General features: G+C 40.3%; 2 non-coding genes across 2 annotated transcripts; both read right to left on the bottom strand.

Moving 5' to 3' along the window:
• Positions 1-4,423: 4,423 nt before the first annotated feature.
• On the bottom strand, positions 4,424-4,531 carry LOC112724483 (small nucleolar RNA R71). Its single transcript, XR_003163644.1, has one exon. It is a non-coding gene; the product is annotated as a small nucleolar RNA R71 (small nucleolar RNA).
• Positions 4,532-11,184: 6,653 nt separating this feature from the next.
• Positions 11,185-11,293, bottom strand: LOC112724301 (small nucleolar RNA R71). The gene has a single exon (XR_003163470.1). It is a non-coding gene; the product is annotated as a small nucleolar RNA R71 (small nucleolar RNA).
• Between the last annotated feature and the right edge of the window lie 12,057 nt (positions 11,294-23,350).

A 23,350-nucleotide genomic window follows, 5' to 3' on the forward strand; every position in this document is an offset into this window, starting at 1 on the left:
AATGCAAGGAAGATGCTTGGTGACTTTACTGCACCTAATTCCAATTTACATGGAAGAAGCATCTCAATCCCTGCCATTGGAGCAAACAATTTTGAGCTGAAACCTCAATTAGTTTCTCTGATGCAACAGAATTGCAAGTTTTATGGACTTTCATCCGAAGATCCTTTTCAGTTCTTAACTAAATTCTTGCAAATCTGTGATACTGTTAAGACCAATGGGGTTGATCCCGAGGTCTACAGGCTTATGATTTTCCCGTTTGCTGTAAGAGACAGAGCTAGAATATGGTTGGACTCTTGATGAGCGGATAATTTATACGCTTTTTGACATTGTTTTTAGTATGTTTTTAGTATAATCTAGTTACTTTTAGGGATGTTTTCATTAGTTTTTATGTTAAATTCACATTTCTGGACTTTACTATGAGTTTGTGTGTTTTTCTGTGATTTCAGGTATTTTCTGGCTGAAATTGAGGGACTTGAGCAAAAATCAGATTCAGAGCTTGAAGAAGGACTGCTGATGCTGTTGGATTCTGACCTCCCTGCACTCAAAATAGATTTTCTGGAGCTACAGAACTCGAAATGGCGTGCTTTTAATTGCATTGGAAAGTAGACATCCAGATCTTTCCAGCAATATATAATAGTCCATACTTTGCCCAAGTTTAGACGACGTAAAGTGGCGTTCAATGTCAGCTCTCTGCTCGATTCTGGAGTTCAGCGCCAGAAATGGATCAAGAACCAGAGTTGAACGCCAGAATTGGATCAAAACCTGGCGTTCAACTCCACAAATGGCCTCTGCACGTGCAACACTCAAAGCTCAGCCTAAGCACACACTAAGTGGGCCCCGGAAGTGGATTTATGCATCAATTACTTACTTCTGTAAACCCTAGTAGCTAGTTTATTATAAATAGGACATTTCACTATTGTATTTGACATCCTGAGTTTTATCTTTGGATCATAGAGTCTTGGTTACTCCGGTTCCCCTCTGGGGCCGAGACCAATGAACTCCATCATCACTTATGTATTTTCAGCGGTAGAGTTTCTGCACTCCATAGATTAAGGTGTGGAGCTCTGCTGTTCCTCAAAGATTAATGCAAAGTACTACTGTTTTCTATTCAATTCACCTGTTCCGCTTCTAAGATATTCATTCACACTTCAACCTGAATGTGATGAACATGACAATCATCATCATTTCCTATGAATGCGTGCCTGACAACCACTTCCGTTCTACATTAGATTGAATGAGTATCTCTTAGATCTCTTAATCGGAATCTTCGTGGTGTAAGCTAGAATGATGGCGGCATTCAAGAGAATCCGGAAAGTCTAAACCTTGTCTGTGGTATTCCGAGTAGGATTCAATGATTGAATGACTGTGACGAGCTTCAAACTCGCGATTGCTGGGCGTAGTGACAGACGCAAAAGGATAGTAAATCCTATTCCAGCATGGTCGAGAACCGACAGATGAATAGCCGTGCCGTGACAGGGTGCGTTGACCATTTTCACTGAGAGGATAGGATGTAACCATTGACAAGGATGATGCCTCCAGACGATTAGCCGTGCCGTGACAGGGCATTTGGATCATTTTTCCGAGAGAAGACCGAAAGTAGCCATTGACAATGGTGATGCATTACATAAAGCCAGCCATGGAAAGGAGTAAGACTGATTGGATGAAGATAGCAGGAAAGCAGAGATTCAGAGGAACAAATGCATCTCTATACGCTTATCTGAAATTCTCACCAAGGAATTACATAAGTATTTCTATCCTTCTTTTATTAATTATTTTCGAAAACCCCATTACTATTTTATATCCGCCTGACTGAGATTTACAAGATGACCATAGCTTGCTTCATACCAACAATCTCCGTGGGATTCGACCCTTACTCACGTAAGGTATTACTTGGACGACCCAGTGCACTTGCTGGTTAGTTGTGCGAAGTTGTGAACCATGGTATTGGCATCGTGTTTTTGGTGCCATTGCCAGGGAAAGAAAGAGCGATGAATTTTACATAATCAAAGTGTAATCACAATTTTTGCGCACCAAGTTTTTGGCGCCGTTGCCGGGGATTGTTCGAGTTTGGACAACTGACGGTTCATCCTGTTGCTCAGATTAGGTAATTTTCTTTTTGTTTTGTTTTCAAAAATTTTTCAAAAATCGTTCAAAAATTTTTCTTTTGTTTTAAAAAAAAAATGTGTTTTCAAAAATATATTTTTCTTCAGAATTTTTAAGAATGAATTCTAGTGTTTCATGATGATTTGTTGAATCCTAGCTGGCTGTAAGCCATGTCTAATCTTTTGGACTGGGGCTTCAACTTATCATCACAAGAGATTCTCACATACTTAGTTGCTCTATACATGAAAAAATTTACATGCTAAAGCTTGACTGGCTGTTAAGCCATGTCTAACCCTCAGATTGGAGCTTTAGACTAAAGAGCAAGATTCCTGGAATTCATATTAAAAATTTTGGAATCCTTATTTTTCTTTTTCACAATAATTTTCGAAAAAAAAATTCATAAAATCATAAAAATAAAAAATATTCTGTGTTTCTTGTTTGAGTCTTGAGTCATGTTATAAGTTTGGTGTCAATTGCATGTGCATCTTGCATTTTTCGAAAATTCTCATGCATTCATAGTGTTCTTCATGATCTTCAAGTTGTTCTTGGTAAGTCTTCTTGTTTGATCTTTGCATTTGCATGTTTTGTGTCTTTTCTTGTTTTTCATATGCATTCCTGAATTCTTTATGTCTAAGCATTAAAGAATTCTAAGTTTGGTGTCTTGCATGTTTTCTTTGCATTAAAAATTTTTCAAAAATATGTTCTTGGTGTTCATCTTGACATTCAAAGTGTTCTTGGTGTTCATCTTGACATTCATAGCATTCTTGCATGCATTCATTGTTTTAATCTAAAAATTTCATGCATTGCATCATTTTTCTTGTTTTTCTCTCTCATCATTAAAAATTCAAAAATAAAAAAAATATCTTTCCCTTTTTCTCTCTTAAAATTTCGAAAATTAGATTTGACTTTTTAAAAAAATTTTAAAATCTAGTTGTTTTTATGAGTCAAATCAAATTTTCAATTTAAAAATCTCATCTTTTTCAAAATCTTTTTCAAAAATCAAATAATTTTCAAATTTCTTAGTTATTTTTGAAAATTCCAAAAATATTTTTCAAAAATCTTTTTCTTAATTTTACATCATAATTTTCCAAAATAACATCACCAATTAATGTTTTGATTCAAAAATTTTAAGTTTGTTACTTACTTGTTAAGAAAGATTCAAACTTTAAGTTCTAGAATCATATGTTGTGATTTCTTGTGAATCAAGTCATTAATTGAGATTTTAAAAATCAAATCTTTTTTAAAAACTAATTTCTATCATATCTTTTCAAAAATATCTTCTTATCTTATCTTTTTCAAAAATTTGATTTTAAAATATCTTTTCTAACTTCCTAACTTCTTATCTTTTCAAAATTTGTTTCAATTAACTAACTAACTTTTTGTTTGTTTCTTACCTTTTTCAAAACCACCTAACTAACTCTCTCTCTCTAATTTTCGAAAATATCTTCCCTCTTTTTCAAAATTTCTTTTTAATTAAGTAATTATTTCAATTTTTAAAAATCTTAATTTTCGAAAATTACTAACATTTTTCAAAAACTATTTTCGAAAATTACTAACTCTTTTTCAAAAATTATTTTCGAAAATCCTCCCCCTCTCTCATCTTATTCTATTTATTTATTATTCTACTAACATCTCTTCCTCACATCACTCACCAAATTCGAACCCCCCTTTTCTATCTGTGTTCGAATTTTTTCTTCTTCTTCTCTTCTTCTACTAACAATAAGGAACCTCTTTACTGTGACATAGAGAATTCCTCTTCTTTTCTTTTTCTCTTCTCTTTCTTATGAGCAGGGACAAAGAAAAAGGCATTCTTGTTGAAGCTGATCCAGAACCTGAAAGGACTCTAAAGAGGAAACTAAGAGAAGCTAAATTACAACAATCCAGAGACAACCTTATTGAAAATTTTGAACAAGTAAAGGAGATGGCAGCTGAACCCAACAACAATAATGCAAGGAGGATGCTTGGTGACTTTACTGCACCTAATTCCAATTTACATGGAAGAAGCATCTCTATTCCTGCCATTGGAGCAAACAACTTTGAGCTGAAACCTCAGTTAGTTTCTCTGATGCAGCAAAACTGCAAGTTTCATGGACTTCCATCTGAAGATCCTTTTCAGTTCTTAACTGAATTCTTGCAGATCTGTGATACTGTTAAGACTAATAGAGTAGATCCTGAAGTCTACAGGCTCATGCTTTTCCCTTTTGCTGTAAGAGACAGAGCTAGAGTGTGGTTGGATTCTCAACCCAGAGATAGCCTGAACTCTTGGGACAAGCTGGTCACGGCTTTCTTAGCCAAGTTTTTTCCTCCTCAAAAGCTGAGCAAGCTTAGAGTGGATATTCAAACCTTCAGACAGAAAGAAGGTGAATCCCTCTATGAAGCTTGGGAGAGATACAAAGGACTGACCAAAAAGTGTCCTTCTGACATGCTTTCAGAATGGACCATCCTGGATATATTCTATGATGGTCTGTCTGAGTTATCTAAGATGTCATTGGATACCTCTGCAGGTGGATCCATTCACCTAAAGAAAACGCCTGCAGAAGCTCAAAAACTCATTGACATGGTTGCAAATAACCAGTTCATGTACACTTCTGAAAGGAATCCTGTGAATAATGGGACACCTATGAAGAAGGGAGTTCTTGAGGTTGATACTCTGAATGCCATATTGGCTCAGAACAAAATATTGACTCAGCAAGTCAATATGATTTCTCAGAGTCTGAATGGAATGCAAGCTGCATCCAACAGTACTCAAGAGGCATCTTCTGAAGAAGAAGCTTATGATCCTGAGAACCCTGCAATAGCAGAGGTAAATTACATGGGTGAACCATATGGAAACACCTATAATCCATCATGGAGAAATCATCCAAATTTCTCATGGAAGGATCAAAAGCCTCAACAAGGCTTTAATAATGGTGGAAGAAACAGGTTTAGCAATAGCAAGCCTTTTCCATCATCCACTCAGCAACAGATAGAGAATTCTGAGCAGAATGCATCTAGCTTAGCAAATTTAGTCTCTGATCTATCCAAGGCCACTATAAGTTTCATGAATGAAACAAGGTCTTCCATTAGAAATTTGGAAGCACAAGTAGGCCAACTGAGTAAAAGGATCACTGAAATCCCTCCTAGTACTCTCCCAAGCAATACAGAAGAAAATCCAAAAGGAGAGTGCAAGGCCATTGACATAACCAAAATGGCCAAACCCAATGAGGGAGAGGAGGACGTGAATCCCAAGGAGGAAGACCTCCTGGGACGTCCAGTGATCAATAAGGAGCTTCCCTCTGAGGAACCAAAGGACTCTGAGGCTCATCTAGAGACCATAGAGATTCCATTGAACCTCCTTATGCCATTCATGAGCTCTGATGAGTATTCCTCTTCTGAAGAGAATGAGGATGTTACTGAAGAGTAAACTGCCAAGTTTCTTGGTGCAATCATGAAGCTAAATGCCAAATTATTTGGCATTGATACTTGGGAAGTTGAACCTCCCTTGTTCATCAATGAACTAAGTGATCTGGATCAACTGACATTGCCTCAGAAGAGACAGGATCCTGGAAAGTTCATAATACCTTGTACTATAGGCACCATGATCTTTAAGGCTCTGTGTGACCTTGGTTCAAGAATAAACCTCATGCCCCTCTCTGTAATAGAGAAACTGGGAATCTATGGGTTGCAAGCTGCTAAAATCTCATTAGAGATGGCAGACAATTCAAGAAAACAGGCTTATGGACAAGTAGAGGACGTGTTAGTAAAGGTTGAAGGCCTTTACATCCCTGCTGATTTCATAGTCTTGGATAATGGAAAGGAAGAGGATGAATCCATCATCCTAGGAAGACCTTTCCTGGCCACAACAAGAGATGTGATTGATGTGGACAGAGGAGAATTGATCCTTCAATTAAATGAGGACAACCTTGTGTTTACAACTCAAGGATCTCTCTCTGCATCCATAGAGAGGAAGCATAAAAAGCTTCTCTCAAAGCAGAGTCAACCAAAGCCCCCACAGTTAAACTCTAAGTTTGGTGTTGGGAGGCCACAACCAAACTCTAAGTTTGGTGTTGAACTCCCATATCCAAACTCTAAGTTTGGTGTTGGGGAGTCTCAATAATGCTCTGAACATCTGTGAGGCTCCATAAGAGCCCACTGTCAAGCTACTGACAGTAAAGAAGCGCTTGTTGGGAGGCAACCCAATTTTTATTTATCTAACTATATTTTTCTTAGTTATATGTCTTTATAGGTTCATGATCATGTGGAGTCACAAAATAAATATAAAAATTGAAAACGGAATCAAAAACAGCAGAAGAAAAATCACACCCTGGAGGAAGCATCTGCCTGGCGTTCAACGCCAGAACAGAGCATGGTTCTGGTGCTGAACGCCCAAAATGGGCAGCATCTGGGCGCTGAACGCCAGAACAAGCATGGTTCTGGCGTTCAACGCCAGAAATGGGCAACAAATGGGCGTTGAACGCCCAAAATGGGCACCAACCTGGCGCTGAACGCCCAGAGTTGTGTGCAAAGGCATTTTACATGCCTAATTTGGTGCAAGGGTGTAAATCCTTGAACACCTCAGGATCTGTGGACCCCACAGGATCATCTCAGGATCTGTAGACCGCACAGGATCCCCACCTACCTCCACTCACTTCTTCTCACCCCTCTTTCACACAATCCCATAAACACTCTTCCCCAAAACTCTTCACCAATCACCTCAATCTCTCTTCCCCATCACCTCTTCTCCACTCACATCCATCCACTCTTCCCCATAAACCTACCTCATAAACCCCACCTACCTTCAAAATTCAAAACCAATTTCCCACCCAAACCCACCCATATGGCCGAAACCTTCCCCCCCCTCCATTCCCTATATAAAGCCCTCCATTCTTCTTCAAATTCACACAACACAACCCCTCTATACCCTTCTTGGCCGAAACACAACACCTTCCCCCTTTCCTCCATATCTTCTTCTTCTTCCTCTATTCTTTCTTTTATTGCTCGAGGGCGAGCAATATTCTAAGTTTGGTGTGGTAAAAGCATAAGCTTTTTGTTTTTCCATTACCATTGATGGCACCTAAGACCGGAGAATCCTCTAAGAAAGGAAAAAGGAAGACAAAAGCTTCCACCTCCGAGTCATGGGAGATGGAAAGGTTCATCTCCAAAGCCCATCAAGACCACTTCTATGATGTTGTGGCCAAGAAAAAGGTGATCCCTGAGGTCCCTTTCAAACTCAAAAGAAATGAGTATCCGGAGATCCGACATGAAATTCAAAGAAGAGGTTGGGAAGTTCTAACAAATCCCATCCAACAAGTCGGCATCCTAATGGTTCAAGAGTTCTATGCCAATGCATGGATCACCAAGAACCATGATCAAAGTAAGAACCCGGATCCAAAGAACTATGTTACAATGGTTCGGGGGAAATACTTAGATTTTAGTCCGGAAAATGTGAGGTTGGCGTTTAACTTGCCTATGATGCAAGGAGATGAACGCCCCTACACTAGAAGGGTCAACTTTAATCAAAGGTTGGACAAAGTCCTTATGGACATATGTGTGGAAGGAGCTCAATGGAAGATTGACTCCAAAGGCAAGCCGGTTCAACTAAGAAGATTGGACCTCAAGCCTGTGGCTAGAGGATGGTTGGAATTCATCCAATGCTCCATCATCCCCACTAGCAACCGATCTGAAGTTACTGTGGATCGAGCCATCATGATTCATAGCATCATGATTGGAGAGGAAGTAGAGGTTCATGAAGTCATCTCCCTTGAACTCTACAAAATAGCCGAAAAGTCATCCCCCATGGCAAGGCTAGCTTTTCCTCATCTTATTTGCCATCTATGTTACTCAGCTGGAGCTTTCATAGAAGGAGACATGCCCATCAAGGAAGAGAAGCCCATCACTAAGAAAAAGATGGAGCAAGCAAGAGAGCCCATTCATGGTGCTCAAGAGGCGCAATAAGCTCATCACCATGAGATCCTGGAAATGCCTCAAATGCATTTTCCTCCACAAAACTATTGGGAGCAAATCAACACCTCCCAGAAGAATTAAGTTCCAACATGGGACAATTAAGGGTGGAACATCAAGAGCACTCCATCATCCTTCATGAAATCAGAGAAGATCTAAAAGCAATGAAGGAGGAGCAACAAAGGCAAGGAAGAGACATAGAAGAGCTCAAGGACATCATTGGTTCCTCAAGAAGGAAACGCCACCATCACTAAGGTGGATTCATTCCTTGTTCTTATTTCTTCTGTTTTTCGTTTCTATGTTATGTGCTTATCCATGTTTGTGTCTTCATTACATGATCATTAGTAGTTAGTAACTATGTCTTAAAGTTATAAATGTCCTATGAATCCATCACCTCTCTTAAATGAAAAATGTTGTAATTCAAAAGAACAAGAAGTACATGAGTTTCGAATTTATCCTTGAACTTAGCTTAATTATATTGATGTGGTGACAATGCTTCTTGTTTTCTGAATGTATGCTTGAACAGTGCATATGTCTTTTGAAGTTGTTGTTTAAGAATGTTAAATTTGTTAGCTCTTGAAAGAATGATGACTAGGAGACATGTTATTCGATAATCTGAAAAATCATAAAAATGATTCTTGAAGCAAGAAAAAGCAGCAAAGAACAAAGCTTGCAGAAAAAAAAATAAAATAGGCGAAAAAAAATAGAAAGAAAAAGAAAAAGCAAGCAGAAAAAGCCAAAAGCTCTTAAAACCAAGAGGCAAGAGCAAAAAGCCAATAACCCTTAAAACCAAAAGGCAAGGGCAAATAAAAAGGATCCCAAGGCTTTGAGCATCAGTGGATAGGAGGGCCTAAAGGAATAAAATCCTGGTCTAAGCGGCTAAACCAAGCTGTCCCTAACCATGTGCTTGTGGCGTGTAGGTGTCAAGTGAAAACTTGAGACTGAGCGGTTAAAGTCAAGGTCCAAAGCAAAAAGGAAGAGTGTGCTTAAGAACCCTGGACACCTCTAATTGGGGACTTTAGCAAAGTTGAGTCACAATCTGAAAAGGTTCACCCAATTATGTGTCTGTGGCATTTATGTATCCGGTGGTAATACTGGAAAACAAAGTGCTTAGGGCCACGGCCAAGACTCATAAAATAGCTGTGTTCAAGAATCATCATACTGAACTGGGAGAATCAATAACACTATCTGAACTCTGAGTTCCTATAGATGCCAATCATTCTGAACCTCAATGGATAAAGTGAGATGCCAAAACTATTCAAGAGGCAAAAAGCTACAAGTCTCGCTCATCTAATTGGAGCTATGTTTCATTGATAGTTTGGAATTTATAGTAGATTCTCTTCTTTTTATCCTATTTGATTTTCAGTTGCATGGGGACAAGCAACAATTTAAGTTTGGTGTTGTGATGAGCGGATAATTTATACGCTTTTTGACATTGTTTTTAGTATGTTTTTAGTAGAATCTAGTTACTTTTAGGGATGTTTTCATTAGTTTTTATGTTAAATTCACATTTCTGGACTTTACTATGAGTTTGTGTGTTTTTCTATGATTTCAGGTATTTTCTGGCTGAAATTGAGGGACTTGAGCAAAAAACAGATTCAGAGGTTGAAGAAGGACTGCTGATGCTGTTGGATTCTGACCTCCCTGCACTCAAAATAGATTTTCTGGAGCTACAGAACTCGAAATGGCGTGCTTCCAATTGCATTGGAAAGTAGACATCTAGGGCTTTCCAGAAATATATAATAGTCCATACTTTGCCCAGGTTTTGATGACGTAAAGTGGCGTTCAACGCCAGCTCTCTGCCCAATTCTGGAGTTCAGCGCCAGAAATGGATCAAGAACCAGAGTTGAACGCCAAAAATGGATCAAAACCTGGCGTTCAACTCCACAAATGGCCTCTGGACGTGCAACACTCAAAGCTCAGCCCAAGCACACACCAAGTGGGCCTCGGAAGTGGATTTATGCATCAATTACTGACTTCTGTAAACCCTAGTAGCTAGTTTATTATAAATAGGACATTTCACTATTGTATTTGACATCCTGAGTTTTATCTTCGGATCATAGAGTCTTGGTTACTCCGGTTCCCCTCTGGGGCCGAGACCAATGAACTCCATCATCACTTATGTATTTTCAACGGTAGAGTTTCTGCACTCCATAGATTAAGGTGTGGAGCTCTGCTGTTCCTCAAAGATTAATGCAAAGTACTACTGTTTTCTATTCAATTCACCGGTTCCGCTTCTAAGATATTCATTTGCACTTCAACCTGAATGTGATGAACGTGACAATCATCATCATTCCCTATGAACGCGTGCCTGACAACCACTTCCGTTCTACATTAGATTGAATGAGTATCTCTTAGATCTCTTAATCAGAATCTTCGTGGTGTAAGCTAGAATGATGGCGGCATTCAAGAGAATCCGGAAAGTCTAAACCTTGTCTGTGGTATTCCGAGTAGGATTCAATGATTGAATGACTGTGACGAGCTTTAAACTCGCGATTGCTGGGCGTAGTGACAGACGCAAAAGGATATTAAATCCTATTCCAGCATGGTCGAGAACCAACAGATGAATAGCCGTGCCGTGACAGGGTGCGTTGACCATTTTCACTGAGAGGATAGGATGTAACCATTGACAAGGGTGATGCCTCCAGACGATTAGCCGTGCCGTGACAGGGCATTTGGATCATTTTTCCGAGAGAAGACCGAAAGTAGCCATTGACAATGGTGATGCATTACATAAAGCCAGCCATGGAAAGGAGTAAGACTGATTGGATGAAGATAGCAGGAAAGCAGAGATTCAGAGGAACAAATGCATCTCTATACGCTTATCTGAAATTCTCACCAAGGAATTACATAAGTATTTCTATCCTTCTTTTATTAATTATTTTCGAAAACCCCATTACTATTTTATATCCGCCTGACTGAGATTTACAAGATGACCATAGCTTGCTTCATACCAACAATCTCCGTGGGATTCGACCCTTACTCACGTAAGGTATTACTTGGACGACCCAGTGCACTTGCTGGTTAGTTGTGCGAAGTTGTGAACCATGGTATTGGCATCGTGTTTTTGGTGCCATTGCCAGGGAAAGAAAGAGCGATGAATTTTACATAATCAAAGTGTTTTTGGTGCCATTGCCAGGGAAAGAAAGAGTGGATGTTCAAACCTTCAAACAAAAAGAAGGTGAATCCCTCTATGAAGCTTGGGAGAGATACAAGGAACTGACCAAAAAGTGTCCTTCTGACATGCTTTCAGAATGGACCATCCTGGATATATTCTATGATGGTCTGTCTGAATTATCTAAAATGTCATTGGACCATTTTGCAGGTGGATCCATTCACCTAAAAAAAACACCTGCAGAAGCTCAGGAACTCATTGACATGGTTGCAAATAACCAGTTCATACATACTTCTGAAAGGAATCCTGTGAATAATGGGACGCCTCAAAAGAAGGGAATTCTTGAAATTGATACTCCGAATGCCATATTGGCTCAGAATAAAATATTGACTCAACAAGTCAATATGATCTCTCAGAGTCTGAATGGATTGAAGGAATCATCCAACAGTACTAAAGATTCATCTTCTGAAGAAGAAGCTTATGATCCTGAAAACCCTGCAATAGCAGAGGTGAATTACATGGGTGAACCCTCTGGAAACACCTATAATCCCTCATGGAGAAATCATCTAAATTTCTCATGGAAGAATTAACAAAAGCCTCAACAAGGCTTTAATAATGGTGGAAGAAATAGGTTTAGCAATAGCAAGCATTTTCCATCATCCACTCAGCAACAGACAGAGAATTCTGAGCAGAATCAATCTAGCTTAGCAAATATAGTCTCTGATCTATCTAAGGCCACTATAAATTTTATGAATGAAACAAGGTCCTCCATTAGGAATTTGGAGGCACAAGTGGGCCAGCTGAGTAAAAAAGTCACTGAAACTCCTCCTAGTACTCTCCCAAGCAATACAGAAGAAAATCCAAAGAGAGAGTGCAAGGCCATTGATTTAACCATCATGGCCAAACCTACAAGGGAGGGGGAGGACGTGAATCCTAGTGAGGAAGACCTCCTGGGATGTCCAGTGACCAATAAGGAGTTTCCCTTTGAGGAACCAAAGGAATCTGAGGCTCAATTAGAAACCATAGAGATTCCATTGAACCTCCTTCTGCCCTTCATGAGCTCTGATGAGTATTCTTCCTCTGAAGAGGATGAAGAAATTACTGAAGAGCAAGTTGCTAAGTACCTTGGTGCAATCATGAAGTTGAATGCCAAATTATTTGGTAATAAGACTTGGGAAGATGAACCTCCCTTGCTCACCAATGAACTAAATGCATTGGATAGGCAGAAATTACCTCAAAAGAAACAGGATCCAGGCAAATTCTTAATACCCTCTACCATAGGCATCATGACCTTTGAGAAGGCTCTGTGTGACCTGGGGTCAGGAATAAACTTAATGCCACTCTCTGTAATGGAGAAACTTGAGATCTTTGAGGTGCAGGCTGCCAGAATCTCATTAGAGATGGCAGACAACTCAAGAAAACAGGCTTATGGACAAGTAGAGGACGTGTTAGTAAAGGTTGAAGGCCTTTACATCGCTGCTGATTTCATAATCTTAGACACTAGGAAGGAAGATGATGAATCCATCATCCTTGGAAGACCCTTCCTAGCCATAGCAAGAGCTGTGATTGATGTGGACAGAGGAGAGTTGGTCCTTCAACTGAATGAGGACAACCTTATGTTTAAACTTAAGGATCTCCTTCTGTAACCATGGAGAGGAAGCATGAAAAGCTTCTCTCACTGCAGAGTCAACTAAAGCCCCCATAGTCAAACTCTAAGTTTGGTGTTGGGAGGCCACAAATAAACTCTAAGTTTGGTGATGAACCCCCACATTCAGACTCTAAGTTTGGTGTTGGGAGGTTCCAACCTTGCTCTGATTATCTGTGTGGCTCCATGAGAGCTCACTGTCAAGCTATTGACATTAACAAAGCGCTTGTTGGGAGGCAACCCAATGTTATTTAATCATATCTATTTTATTTTCTTTTTGTTATTCCGTGTTTTATTAGGTTGATGATCATGTGAAGTCACAAAAACTACTGAAAAATCAAAAACAGAATGAAAAATAACATTAAAAACAACACACCCTGGAGGAGACCAGTCTAGCATTTAAACGCCAGAAACAAGCATATGTCTGGCATTTAAAGCCAGAAACAGGCACCAAGCTGGCGTTTAACGCTAGAAACAAGCATCTGCCTGGTGTTAAACGCCAGAAACAAGCTACATTTGGGCGTTTAACGCCAGAAACAGGCAGCAGTCTGGCGTTAAACGCCAGAATTGCACAGCAAGGGCGTTTTACACGCCTAATTGGGGAAGGGATGTTAAGTCCTTGACCCCACTTGATCTGTGGACCCCACAGGATCCCCACATTTTCTTCTCTCCTCTTCACACCTTTTCATAACTCTCTTCCCCAAATACCCTTCACCAATCACCTCAATCACTCTTTCCCATCACCCCCTCACCACTCACATCCATCTTCTCTTCCCCATAAACCCCACCTACTTCCAAAATTCAAACTATTTTCCCTCCCAAACCCAACCCTAATGGCCAAACCCTAAACCCCCCCCCACACTTCTATATAAACCCCTCATTCCTTCTTCATTTTCACACAACACAACCCTTTCTTCTTCCTCTTGGCGGAATACACCCCTTTCTCCTTCTCCTCCATTTCTCTTCTTCTTCTCCTTCTTTCTTTCTTCTTTTACTCGGGGACGAGTAAACATTTTAAGTTTGGCGTGGTAAAAGCATAGCTTTTTGTTTTTCCATAACCATTTATGGCACCTAAGACCAGAGAAACCTCTAGAAAGAGGAAAGGGAAGGCAATTGCTTCCACCTCTAAGTCATGGGAGATGCTCCATCTCAAAGGTCCATCAAGACCACTTCTATGAAGTTGTGGCCAAGAAGAAAGTGATCCCTGAGGTTCCTTTCAAGCTCAAAAAGAATGAGTATCCGAAGATCCGACTTGAGATCCAAAGAAGAGGTTGGTAAGTTCTCACCAACCCCATTCAACAAGTCGGGATCCTAATGGTTCAAGAGTTCTATGAAAACGCATGGATCACTAGGAACCATGATCAAAGTGTGAACCCGAATCCAAAGCATTAACTTACCATGGTTCGGGGGAAATACTTAGATTTCAGTCCGGAGAATGTAAGGCTGGCGTTTAACTTGCCAATGATGGAAGAGAACGCACGCCCCTACACAAGAAGGGTCAACTTTGATCAAAGGTTGGACCAAGTCCTCATAGACATATGTGAGGAAGGAGCTCAATGGAAAATTGACTCAAGAGGCAAGCCGGTTCAATTAAGAAGGCATGACCTCAAACCAGTGGCTAGGGGATGGCTAGAGTTCATTCAACGCTCAATCATTCCTACTAGTAACCGGTCTGATGTTACTATAGACCGGGCCATCATGATCCATAGTATCATGATTAGAGAGGAGGTGGAAGTTCATGAGATTATACCTCAAGAACTTTACAAGGTGGCTGACAAGTCTTCCACTTGGGCAAGGTTAGCCTTTCCTCACCTCATATGCCACCTCTGCAATTCGGCTGGAATTGACATAGAGGGAGACATCTTCATTGAAGAGGACAAGCCCATCACTAAGAAAAGGATGGAGCAAATAAGAGATCATGGACCTCAACATGAGCATGAGGAAATTCCTCACCTTGAAATCCCTGAGATGCCTCAAGGGATGCACTTTCCTCCACAAAATTATTGGGAGCAAATCAACACTTCCCTAGGAGAATTAAGTTCCGACATGGGACAACTAAAGGTGGAGCACCAAGAGCACTCCATCATCCTCCATGAGATTAGAGAAGATCAAAGAGCCATGAGGGAGGAGCAACAAAGGCAAGGAAGAGAAATAGAGGAGCTCAAAAGCACCATTGGTTCTTCAAGAAGAGGAAAACGTCACCCTCACTAAGGTGGACTCATTCCTTAATCTCCTTGTCTATTTATTTTACTGTTTTTTTTTTATTTTTGAGCTCTATGTTTTATTTATGTTTGTGTCTTTACTATATGATCACTAGTGTCTAAGTGTCTATGCCTTAAAGTTATGAATGCCCTATGAATCCATCACCTTTCTTAAATGAAAAATGTTTTAATTACAAAAGAACAAGAAGTACATGGTTTCGAATTCATCCTTGAAACTAGTTTAATTATTTTGATGTGATGGCAATACTTTTTGTTTTCTGAATGAATGCTTGAACAATGCATATGTCTTTTGAATTTGTTGTTTATGAATGTTAAATATGTTGGATCTTGAAGAATAAGGAAAAAGGAGAAATGTTATTCGATGATCTGAAAAATCATAAAAATTGATTCTTGAAGCAAGAAAAAGCAGTGAAGAACAAAGCTTGCGAAAAAAGAGAAAAGAAAAAAAAATAGCGAAAAAAAAGAAAAAGAAAAAGCAAGCAGAAAAAGCCAAAAGCTCTTTAAACCAAAAGGCAAGAGCAAAAAGCCAATATCCCTTAAAACCTAAAGGCAAGGGTAATAAAAAGGATCCAAGGCTTTGAGCATCAGTGGATAGGAGGGCCTAAAGGAATAAAGTCCTGGCCTAAGCGGCTAAACCAAGCTGTCCCAAACCATGTGCTTGTGGCGTGAAGGTGTCAAGTGAAAACTTGAGACTGAGCGGTTAAAGTCATGGTCCAAAGCAAAAAAAGAGTGTGCTTAAGAACCCTGGACACCTCTAATTGGGGACTTTAGCAAAGCTGAGTCACAATCTAAAAAGGTTCACCCAGTTATGTGTCTGTGACATTTATGTATCCGGTGGTAATACTAGAAAATAAAGTGCTTAGGGCCACGGTCAAGACTCATAAAGTAGCTGTGTTCAAGAATCAACATACTGAACTAGGAGAATCAATAACACTATCTAAATTCTAAGTTCCTATAGATGCCAATCATTCTGAACTTCAATGGATAAAGCGAGATGCCAAAACTATTCAAGAGGCAAAAAGCTATAAGTCCCGCTCATCTGATTGGAGCTAAGTTTCATTGATATTTTGGAATTTATAGTATATTCTCTTTTTTTTATCCTATTTGATTTTTAGTTGCTTGGGGACAAGCAACAATTTAAGTTTGGTGTTGTGATGAGCGGATAATTTATACGCTTTTTGGCATTGTTTTTACATAGTTTTTAGTATAATTTAGTTAGTTTTTAGTATATTTTTATTAGTTTTTAAATAAAAATCACATTTCTGGACTTTACTATGAGTTTGTGTATTTTTCTGTGATTTCAGGTATTTTTTGGCTAAAATTGAGGGACTTGAGCAAAAATCAGATTCAGAGGTTGAAGAAGGATTGCAGATGCTGTTGGATTCTGACCTCCCTGCACTCAAAGTGGATATTCTGGAGCTACAGAACTCCAAATGGCACGTCCTCAATTGCGTTGGAAAGTAGACATCTAGGGCTTTCCGGCAATATATAATAGTCCATACTTTGCTCGAGTTTAGATGACGCAAACTGGCCTTCAACGCCAGTTCCCTGCTGCATTCTGGAGTTAAACGCCAGAAACAGGTTGCAAAGTGGAGTTAAACGCCAGAAACAGGTTACAAACTGGCGTTCAACTCCAAGAAAAGTCTCTACCCGTGTAAAGCTCAATGCTCAGCCCAAGCACACACCAAGTGGGCCCCAGAAGTGGATTTCTGCATCATTTACTTATTTCTGTAAACCCTAGTAACTAGTTTAGCATAAATAGGACTTTTTATTATTGAATTTACATCCTGAGTTTTATCCTCGGATCAATTTTAGTCTTGGTTACTCCGGTTCCCCTCTGGGGCCGAGACCAATGAACTCCATTATCACTTATGTATTTTCAACGGTAGAGTTTCTACACACCATAAATTAAGGTGTAGAGCTCTGCTGTTCCTCATGAATTATTATAAAGTACTATCATTTTTCTATTCAATTCAAGCTTATTCCGATTCTAAGATATTCATTCGCATTTTAATATGAATGTGATGATCGTGACAGTCATCATCATTCCCAACCTATGAACGCGTGCCTGACAACCACTTCAGTTCTACCTTAGATTGAATGAATATCTCTGGGATTTCTTAAGCAGAGTCTTCGTGGTATAAGTTAGAATCCATGGACGGCCATTCTTGAGATCCAGAAAGTCTAAACCTTGTCTGTGGTATTCCGAGTAGGATCTGGGAAGGGATGGCTGCGATGAGCTTCAAACTCGCGAGTGCTGGGCGTAGTGACAGACGCAAAAGGATCAATGGATCCTATTCCTGTATGATCGAGAACCGACAGATGATTAGCCATGCAGTGACAGCGCATTGGACCATTTTCACTGAGAGGACAGGATGTAGCCATTGACAACGGTGATTCCTAACATATAGCTTGCCATAGAAAGGAGTATGAATGATTGGATGAAGACAATAGGAAAGCAGAGGTTCAGGAGGAACGAATGCATCTCTATACGCTTATTTGAAATTCTCACCAATGAATTACATAAGTATCACTATATTTATTTTATATTTTATTTATCTTTTACTTATTAAATTTCCATAATCAATTGAATCCGCCTGACTGAGATTTACAAGGTGACCATAGCTTGCTTCAAGCCGACAGTCTCCGTGGGATCGACCCTTACTCACGTAAGGTTTATTACTTGGACGACCCAGTGCACTTGCTGGTTAGTTGTGCGAAGTTGTGACAAAGAACTAAGATTATGAACGTGCGTATTGAGTTTTTAGCGCCGTTACCAAGGAATGGAACCGTCACGATTTCCGCGCACCAACTGCATGTGTGATTTAGGAGCATGTGTTAGTATAATGCCTTTGTCTATATATGATACTTTGAGGCTCCCTCCCTTAAAAAGGTCGGCAGCTCGTTTTGTGTTAGCAGATAAAAGCATAATTACAGTGGTTAGAATTGCTGAAGATGTATTAATGAGCATTAAGGGGCTCACATTTCCCATTGACTTCTATATCCTGGAAATGCCCCCTAATGACTCAGGAAGACCATCATCAATCCTGCTTGGAAGACCATTCCTGAAGACTTCAATGTTCAAGCTGGACGCATTTTCCAGAACTTATTCCTTTGAAATAGATGGCAGAATAGTGAAATTCAGCTTAAATGGAGCTATGGAGCACCCTCTGGATGAACTTTCTATCTCCCAGTGTGACATCATAGATGAAACCGTGGCTGAAGTTCACCAGGAGGAGTTAGAAGAGAAGTACACAGGACAAGGTCCAAGTGTGGGGACGCTTTCAGAGGACAATGATGGTACTTTGCCATTATCACCAGCCCCAGATAATCCAGAGCTTGACCATGAACAGAAATTAGAATTAAAGCCCCTCCATCCACACCTCAAGTATGCTTACCTTGAGGACAAGCAGAAGTTTCCAGTTATCATTGCAAGGGAACTCACTTCCCAACAAGAAGAACAGCTACTCAGTGTGCTGAGGAAACACAAAAAAGCAATTGGATGGAGCTTGGCAGACATAGAAGGCATCAACCCTCAAGTTTGTGAGCACAGAATATTTTTAGAAGAGGGAGCTAGGCCTGTTCGTCAACCCCAGAGAAGACTAAATCCCACTATCTTGGAGGTTGTCAAAAAGGAAGTGACCAGACTACTTGAGGCGGATATCATCTACCCCATCTCAGACAGTGAATGGGTAAGCCCAGTACAAGTGGTACCCAAGAAGTCTGGAGTCACTACAGTGAAGAATAAGCATGGAAAGCTCATAGCAACCAGAGTACAGAATGCCTGGAGGGTCTGCATTGATTACAGGCGCCTCAACTAGGCCACTCGTAAGGATCACTACCCCCTTCCATTCATTGATCAAATGCTGGATCGCCTGTCAGGTAAATCACATTATTGCTTTCTAGATGGTTACACAGGCTATTTCCAGATTCATATAGCTCCTGAAGATCAGGAAAAGACTACTTTTACATGTCCTTTTGGGACTTATGCTTATAAGAGAATGCCCTTTGGCTTGTGCAATGCACCAGCTACTTTCCAAAGGTGCATGATGAGTCTTTTCTCTGACCTTATTGAGGACTGTATGGAGGTTTTTATGGATGATTTTAGCGTTTATGGTGATTCCTTTAGCCTTTGCTTAGATAGTTTATCTAGAGTATTAGATAGATGTGTCAGTACAAACCTTGTACTGAATTTTGAAAAATGTCACTTTATGGTAAAACAAGGGATTGTACTAGGACATGTTGTGTCTAATACTGGCATTTCTGTAGATCCAGCAAAGGTGGATGTTATTTCTAGTTTACCTTACCCCTCCTCCTCTGTGAGGGAAGTCCGTTCGTTCCTTGGCCATGCAGGTTTTTACCGGAGATTCATTAAGGACTTTAGTAAGGTAGCACTACCCTTATCCAGACTACTGCAGAAAGATATTAAGTTCGAGTTCAGTGAGGATTGCAAACAAGTGTTTGATAAGCTGAAGACCGCCCTGACTCAAGCTCCAATTGTGAGAGGACCAGACTGGAGCCAGCCATTTGAAATCATGTGCGATGCTTCCAACCATGCAGTAGGAGCAACGCTAGCTCAGCGTGAAGGTAAGGACCCTTTTGTAATTGCTTATGCGTCTAAGACTTTAGACACAGCTCAGTCTAATTACACTACTACTGAGAAAGAGCTTCTTGCTATTGTTTTTGCTCTGAATAAATTCTGAGCCTATTTACTTGGTACTAAATTAGTAGTGTACTCAGACCACGCAGCTCTAAAGTATTTATTAGATAAAAAGGAGTCCAAACCAAGGCTTATACGTTGGATACTGCTACTACAAGAATTTGATTTAGAAATTAAGGATAGGAGTGGTAACCAAAATCTAGTGGCGGATCACTTGAGTCGCCTTGAGCACATTAAGGATACCGCCACTCCTATAAATGATAATTTCCCGTTTGATAACTTACAAGCAGTGTCTGAAGTAGTCCCTTGGTATGCGCCTGTAGCTAATTATCTAGTTAGCCGCACTTTTCCTCCAAACTTTACTAAGCATCAAAGAGACAAGCTGAAAAGCGAGTCTAAATATTATATATGGGATGACCCATATTTATGGAGATGTGGCGCTGACCAGGTAATTAGACGGTGTGTGCCTCAATTAGAATTCCAGTCCATTTTAGAGGTCTGCCACTCATCTGAGAGTGGAGGACATTTTGGCCCTCAAAGAACAGCTAGAAAAATTCTAGACTATGGATTCTGGTGGCCTACTTTTTTTAAAGATGCTGCTGAATTTTGTAAATCTTGTTCCCCATGCCAATGGTTTGGTAATATATCCAAGAGGGATGAGATGCCTCAATAGACTATGCTTTTCTGTGAAATTTTTGATGTTTGGGGCATTGACTTCATGGGTCCATTTCCAAATTCTAATGGTCATTTTTATATATTCTTAGCTGTAGATTACGTTTCTAAATGGGTAGATGCAATTCCTACCGGCACTGATGATGCTAACACTGTTGTTTCCTTTGTTAGAAACCACATTATTTGTCGCTTTGGATCACCACGAGCAATCGTAAGCGATCAAGGCACCCATTTCTGTAACACGAAACTAACAGGATTACTGAAGAAGCATGGGATAGTTCATAAAGTGGCAATAGCCTACCATCCCCAGACTAATGGGCAAGCTGAGGTGTCTAACAGAGAGATAAAGAGTATATTGCAGAAGATAGTCAAACCTCATAGAAGAGACTGGAGCACCAGGCTACAAGATGCACTCTGGGCATACAGAACAGCATACAAGACACCCATTGGGATGAGTCCCTTCCGCTTAGTTTATGGAAAAGCCTGTCACCTCCCAGTTGAGGTAGAGCACAAATCCTTTTGGGCAGTAAAAGAGTGCAATATGGGATTTGAGAAAGCCGGAGCTGAAAGGAAGTTGCAACTGCAAGAATTAGAAAGCCTTCGCCTAGAAGCTTATGAGAACTCAAGGCTGTACAAAGAAAAGATGAAGGTTGTGCATGATAAGCACATCAAGAGGAGAAAGTTCCAACCTGGGGACTTTGTCCTCCTTTACAACTCTAGACTAAGGCTCATGCCAGGCAAGTTGAGATCAAGATGGGAAGGTCCATATAGAGTAGAAAAGGCTGAGCCATACGGACTCTTCCATCTGAGTCATCCTTCAAGCCCTGAATTCATCAAAGTTAATGGACATTGCTTAAAGCTATATCATGGTGAGAAGGCGACGAAACCCAAGGAGCAAGAGATCTTCCTCTTGGAGGATCTACCCACAGCAGAAGACTGAGCTAGTGGAGCGTCCAACTTAAGGACGTTAAAGCAAAGTGCTAGGTGGGAGAAAACCCACCATGGTATGATCGTTCCTTTCTCTCATCTTAATTTTCTTTTTCAATAACTCTTCTCATTATTCGTGCATTTAGTTTGCATCTTCATCTGCACATTTTCATATTTAAAAAAAAAAGGGGCTCGCGATGCGACAACGTCGCCGACGCGTCCGCGTCACAGGCGAGTAAGAAAGAAAAATAAATCGAACAGAAAGTCACGCGGGAGCGTGGCTGGAGGCGTGCCTTTGGCACAAATCGCCCCACGCGACCGCATCGCTGACGCCTCCGCGTCATGTGGGAATAATGCCTCCCACGCGTCTGCGTCACCCACGCAGACGCGTGACCTAAAAATCGACGTAAAAAAGGGGGTGCATGGCCGAAAGTTGTGCTAGAGTGGGGCTGGACTGGCGCTAATCGCACAGCCCCTACCACGCGAACGCGTACCCTACGCGTCCGCGTCATATCCCAATATTGGCCACCCACGCGATCGCGTCAACCACGCGACCGTGTCACCCTGGAATTTGGCAATAATGAGTTTTGAACAGAGAGTTGTGCGAGCGCGAGGCTGCCCTCGCGCCAGTAGCACAAATGAGTCACGCGTCCGCGTGACCGAACGCGTACCCCACGCGTCCGCGTCGCTTGCGCCGCACAGCTTATCCTAATCTGCCAACATATCTTATCTTTCTCTTCCCCAATCCCTACTTTTTCTTTTCCCCCTTCTTTCTTTCTTCCCCTTTCTCCATTCTTCCCTCTTTCTAACTTTTTACTTTCTCTCTCTTACCACCATTATCAAGGTTTTTCTTTTCTTCTTCCCTCCATACTTTTCTATTCTTCTTCTTAATTTATGTTTTCTTCTTCTTTTCTTTTTCTTTTTTACTTGCATTATCCATGTTTTCTTTTTCTTTTTTTTCTTTTAATTTGTGTTAGAAATTTAGTAGGGTCATTATTATTCCTTATGATTTGCTTGTGGATTGTTGCAAAATTGTTTGGCAATTATATATTAATTTTTAAGGGTTGCTTGCATGTTCAATTTAATACATTCAATAACTTATTCACCATGCATGCTATGTATTTGTGAAAACGCCCGTATGGCATTGTGTACTATTTTTCGATATCTTTTATTCTACTTCTCTAAATGCTTGCTTTTCACAAAACCCTTCTTTTATTTTGTTTTTTAAATATAATTGTCGTTACAAACAAATTATCAGTTTGAAAGGCTTGGTAATCTAACTTGGACATTGAATGCTTGATCTATGATACTCATGCTTTTGCCTGCATGCTAATAAACACCTTGCATTTAATTGTCATCATATGCACTTGTTATATTTCCATAGTTGATTTCTCACATGTAGTATGTGTTAACATCATTCATCTTTAATGTGCACTAATTACCTCCTTTCCCGCCTTCTTCCTTGCTCCAAACCTTGACATTTTAACATATTTTCCCTTTTCTTTCTTTTAGGATGGCCACCAAGAAAGGCAAGGAGAAAGCTACTCCCAAATCAACATCAAGAAGAGGAACTAAACAAACTTTAGTGGCAGAGCCATCTTCAACTGCAGTCAATCCCTCAACAAAAAGAATTAAGAGGATTATTAAGGTTGATGACAAAGAGAAAGCCTTCCCAGCAAAGGACACTGCACAATTTACCAATCGCTACTGTGAGCAGATGTTCCCCATCCTGGCAGAAAGGAGTTACAACAATGAATACCTTCTTATCCTCCCGACCCGTATTGCTGAATTTGTTGAGCCGTAAATTGAAAGAAGACAATGGGGTTTCCTTCAGAGACAGCCATGGCAGGTCAATCTTCCCTGGGTAGTCGAGTTCTACTCTAATTTCCACCTGCCAACCCTACAGCCTGTCTACGTCTGTCAGAAACAAGTCCCCATTACAGAAGAGTCCATTCAGCGAGCTTTAGATCTTCGCCCCACTCCAGAAGGACTAGACGCATTTCAAGAAGCCTCACTCAAGCGCCAGACGTACCAATTTGACTGGGACGCTGTTCTCAGAGTTATCG

The sequence above is a fragment of the Arachis hypogaea genome, chromosome 11 (genome assembly GCF_003086295.3).
Source record: "Arachis hypogaea cultivar Tifrunner chromosome 11, arahy.Tifrunner.gnm2.J5K5, whole genome shotgun sequence".
In the NCBI taxonomy this organism is placed as follows: domain Eukaryota; kingdom Viridiplantae; phylum Streptophyta; class Magnoliopsida; order Fabales; family Fabaceae; genus Arachis; species Arachis hypogaea.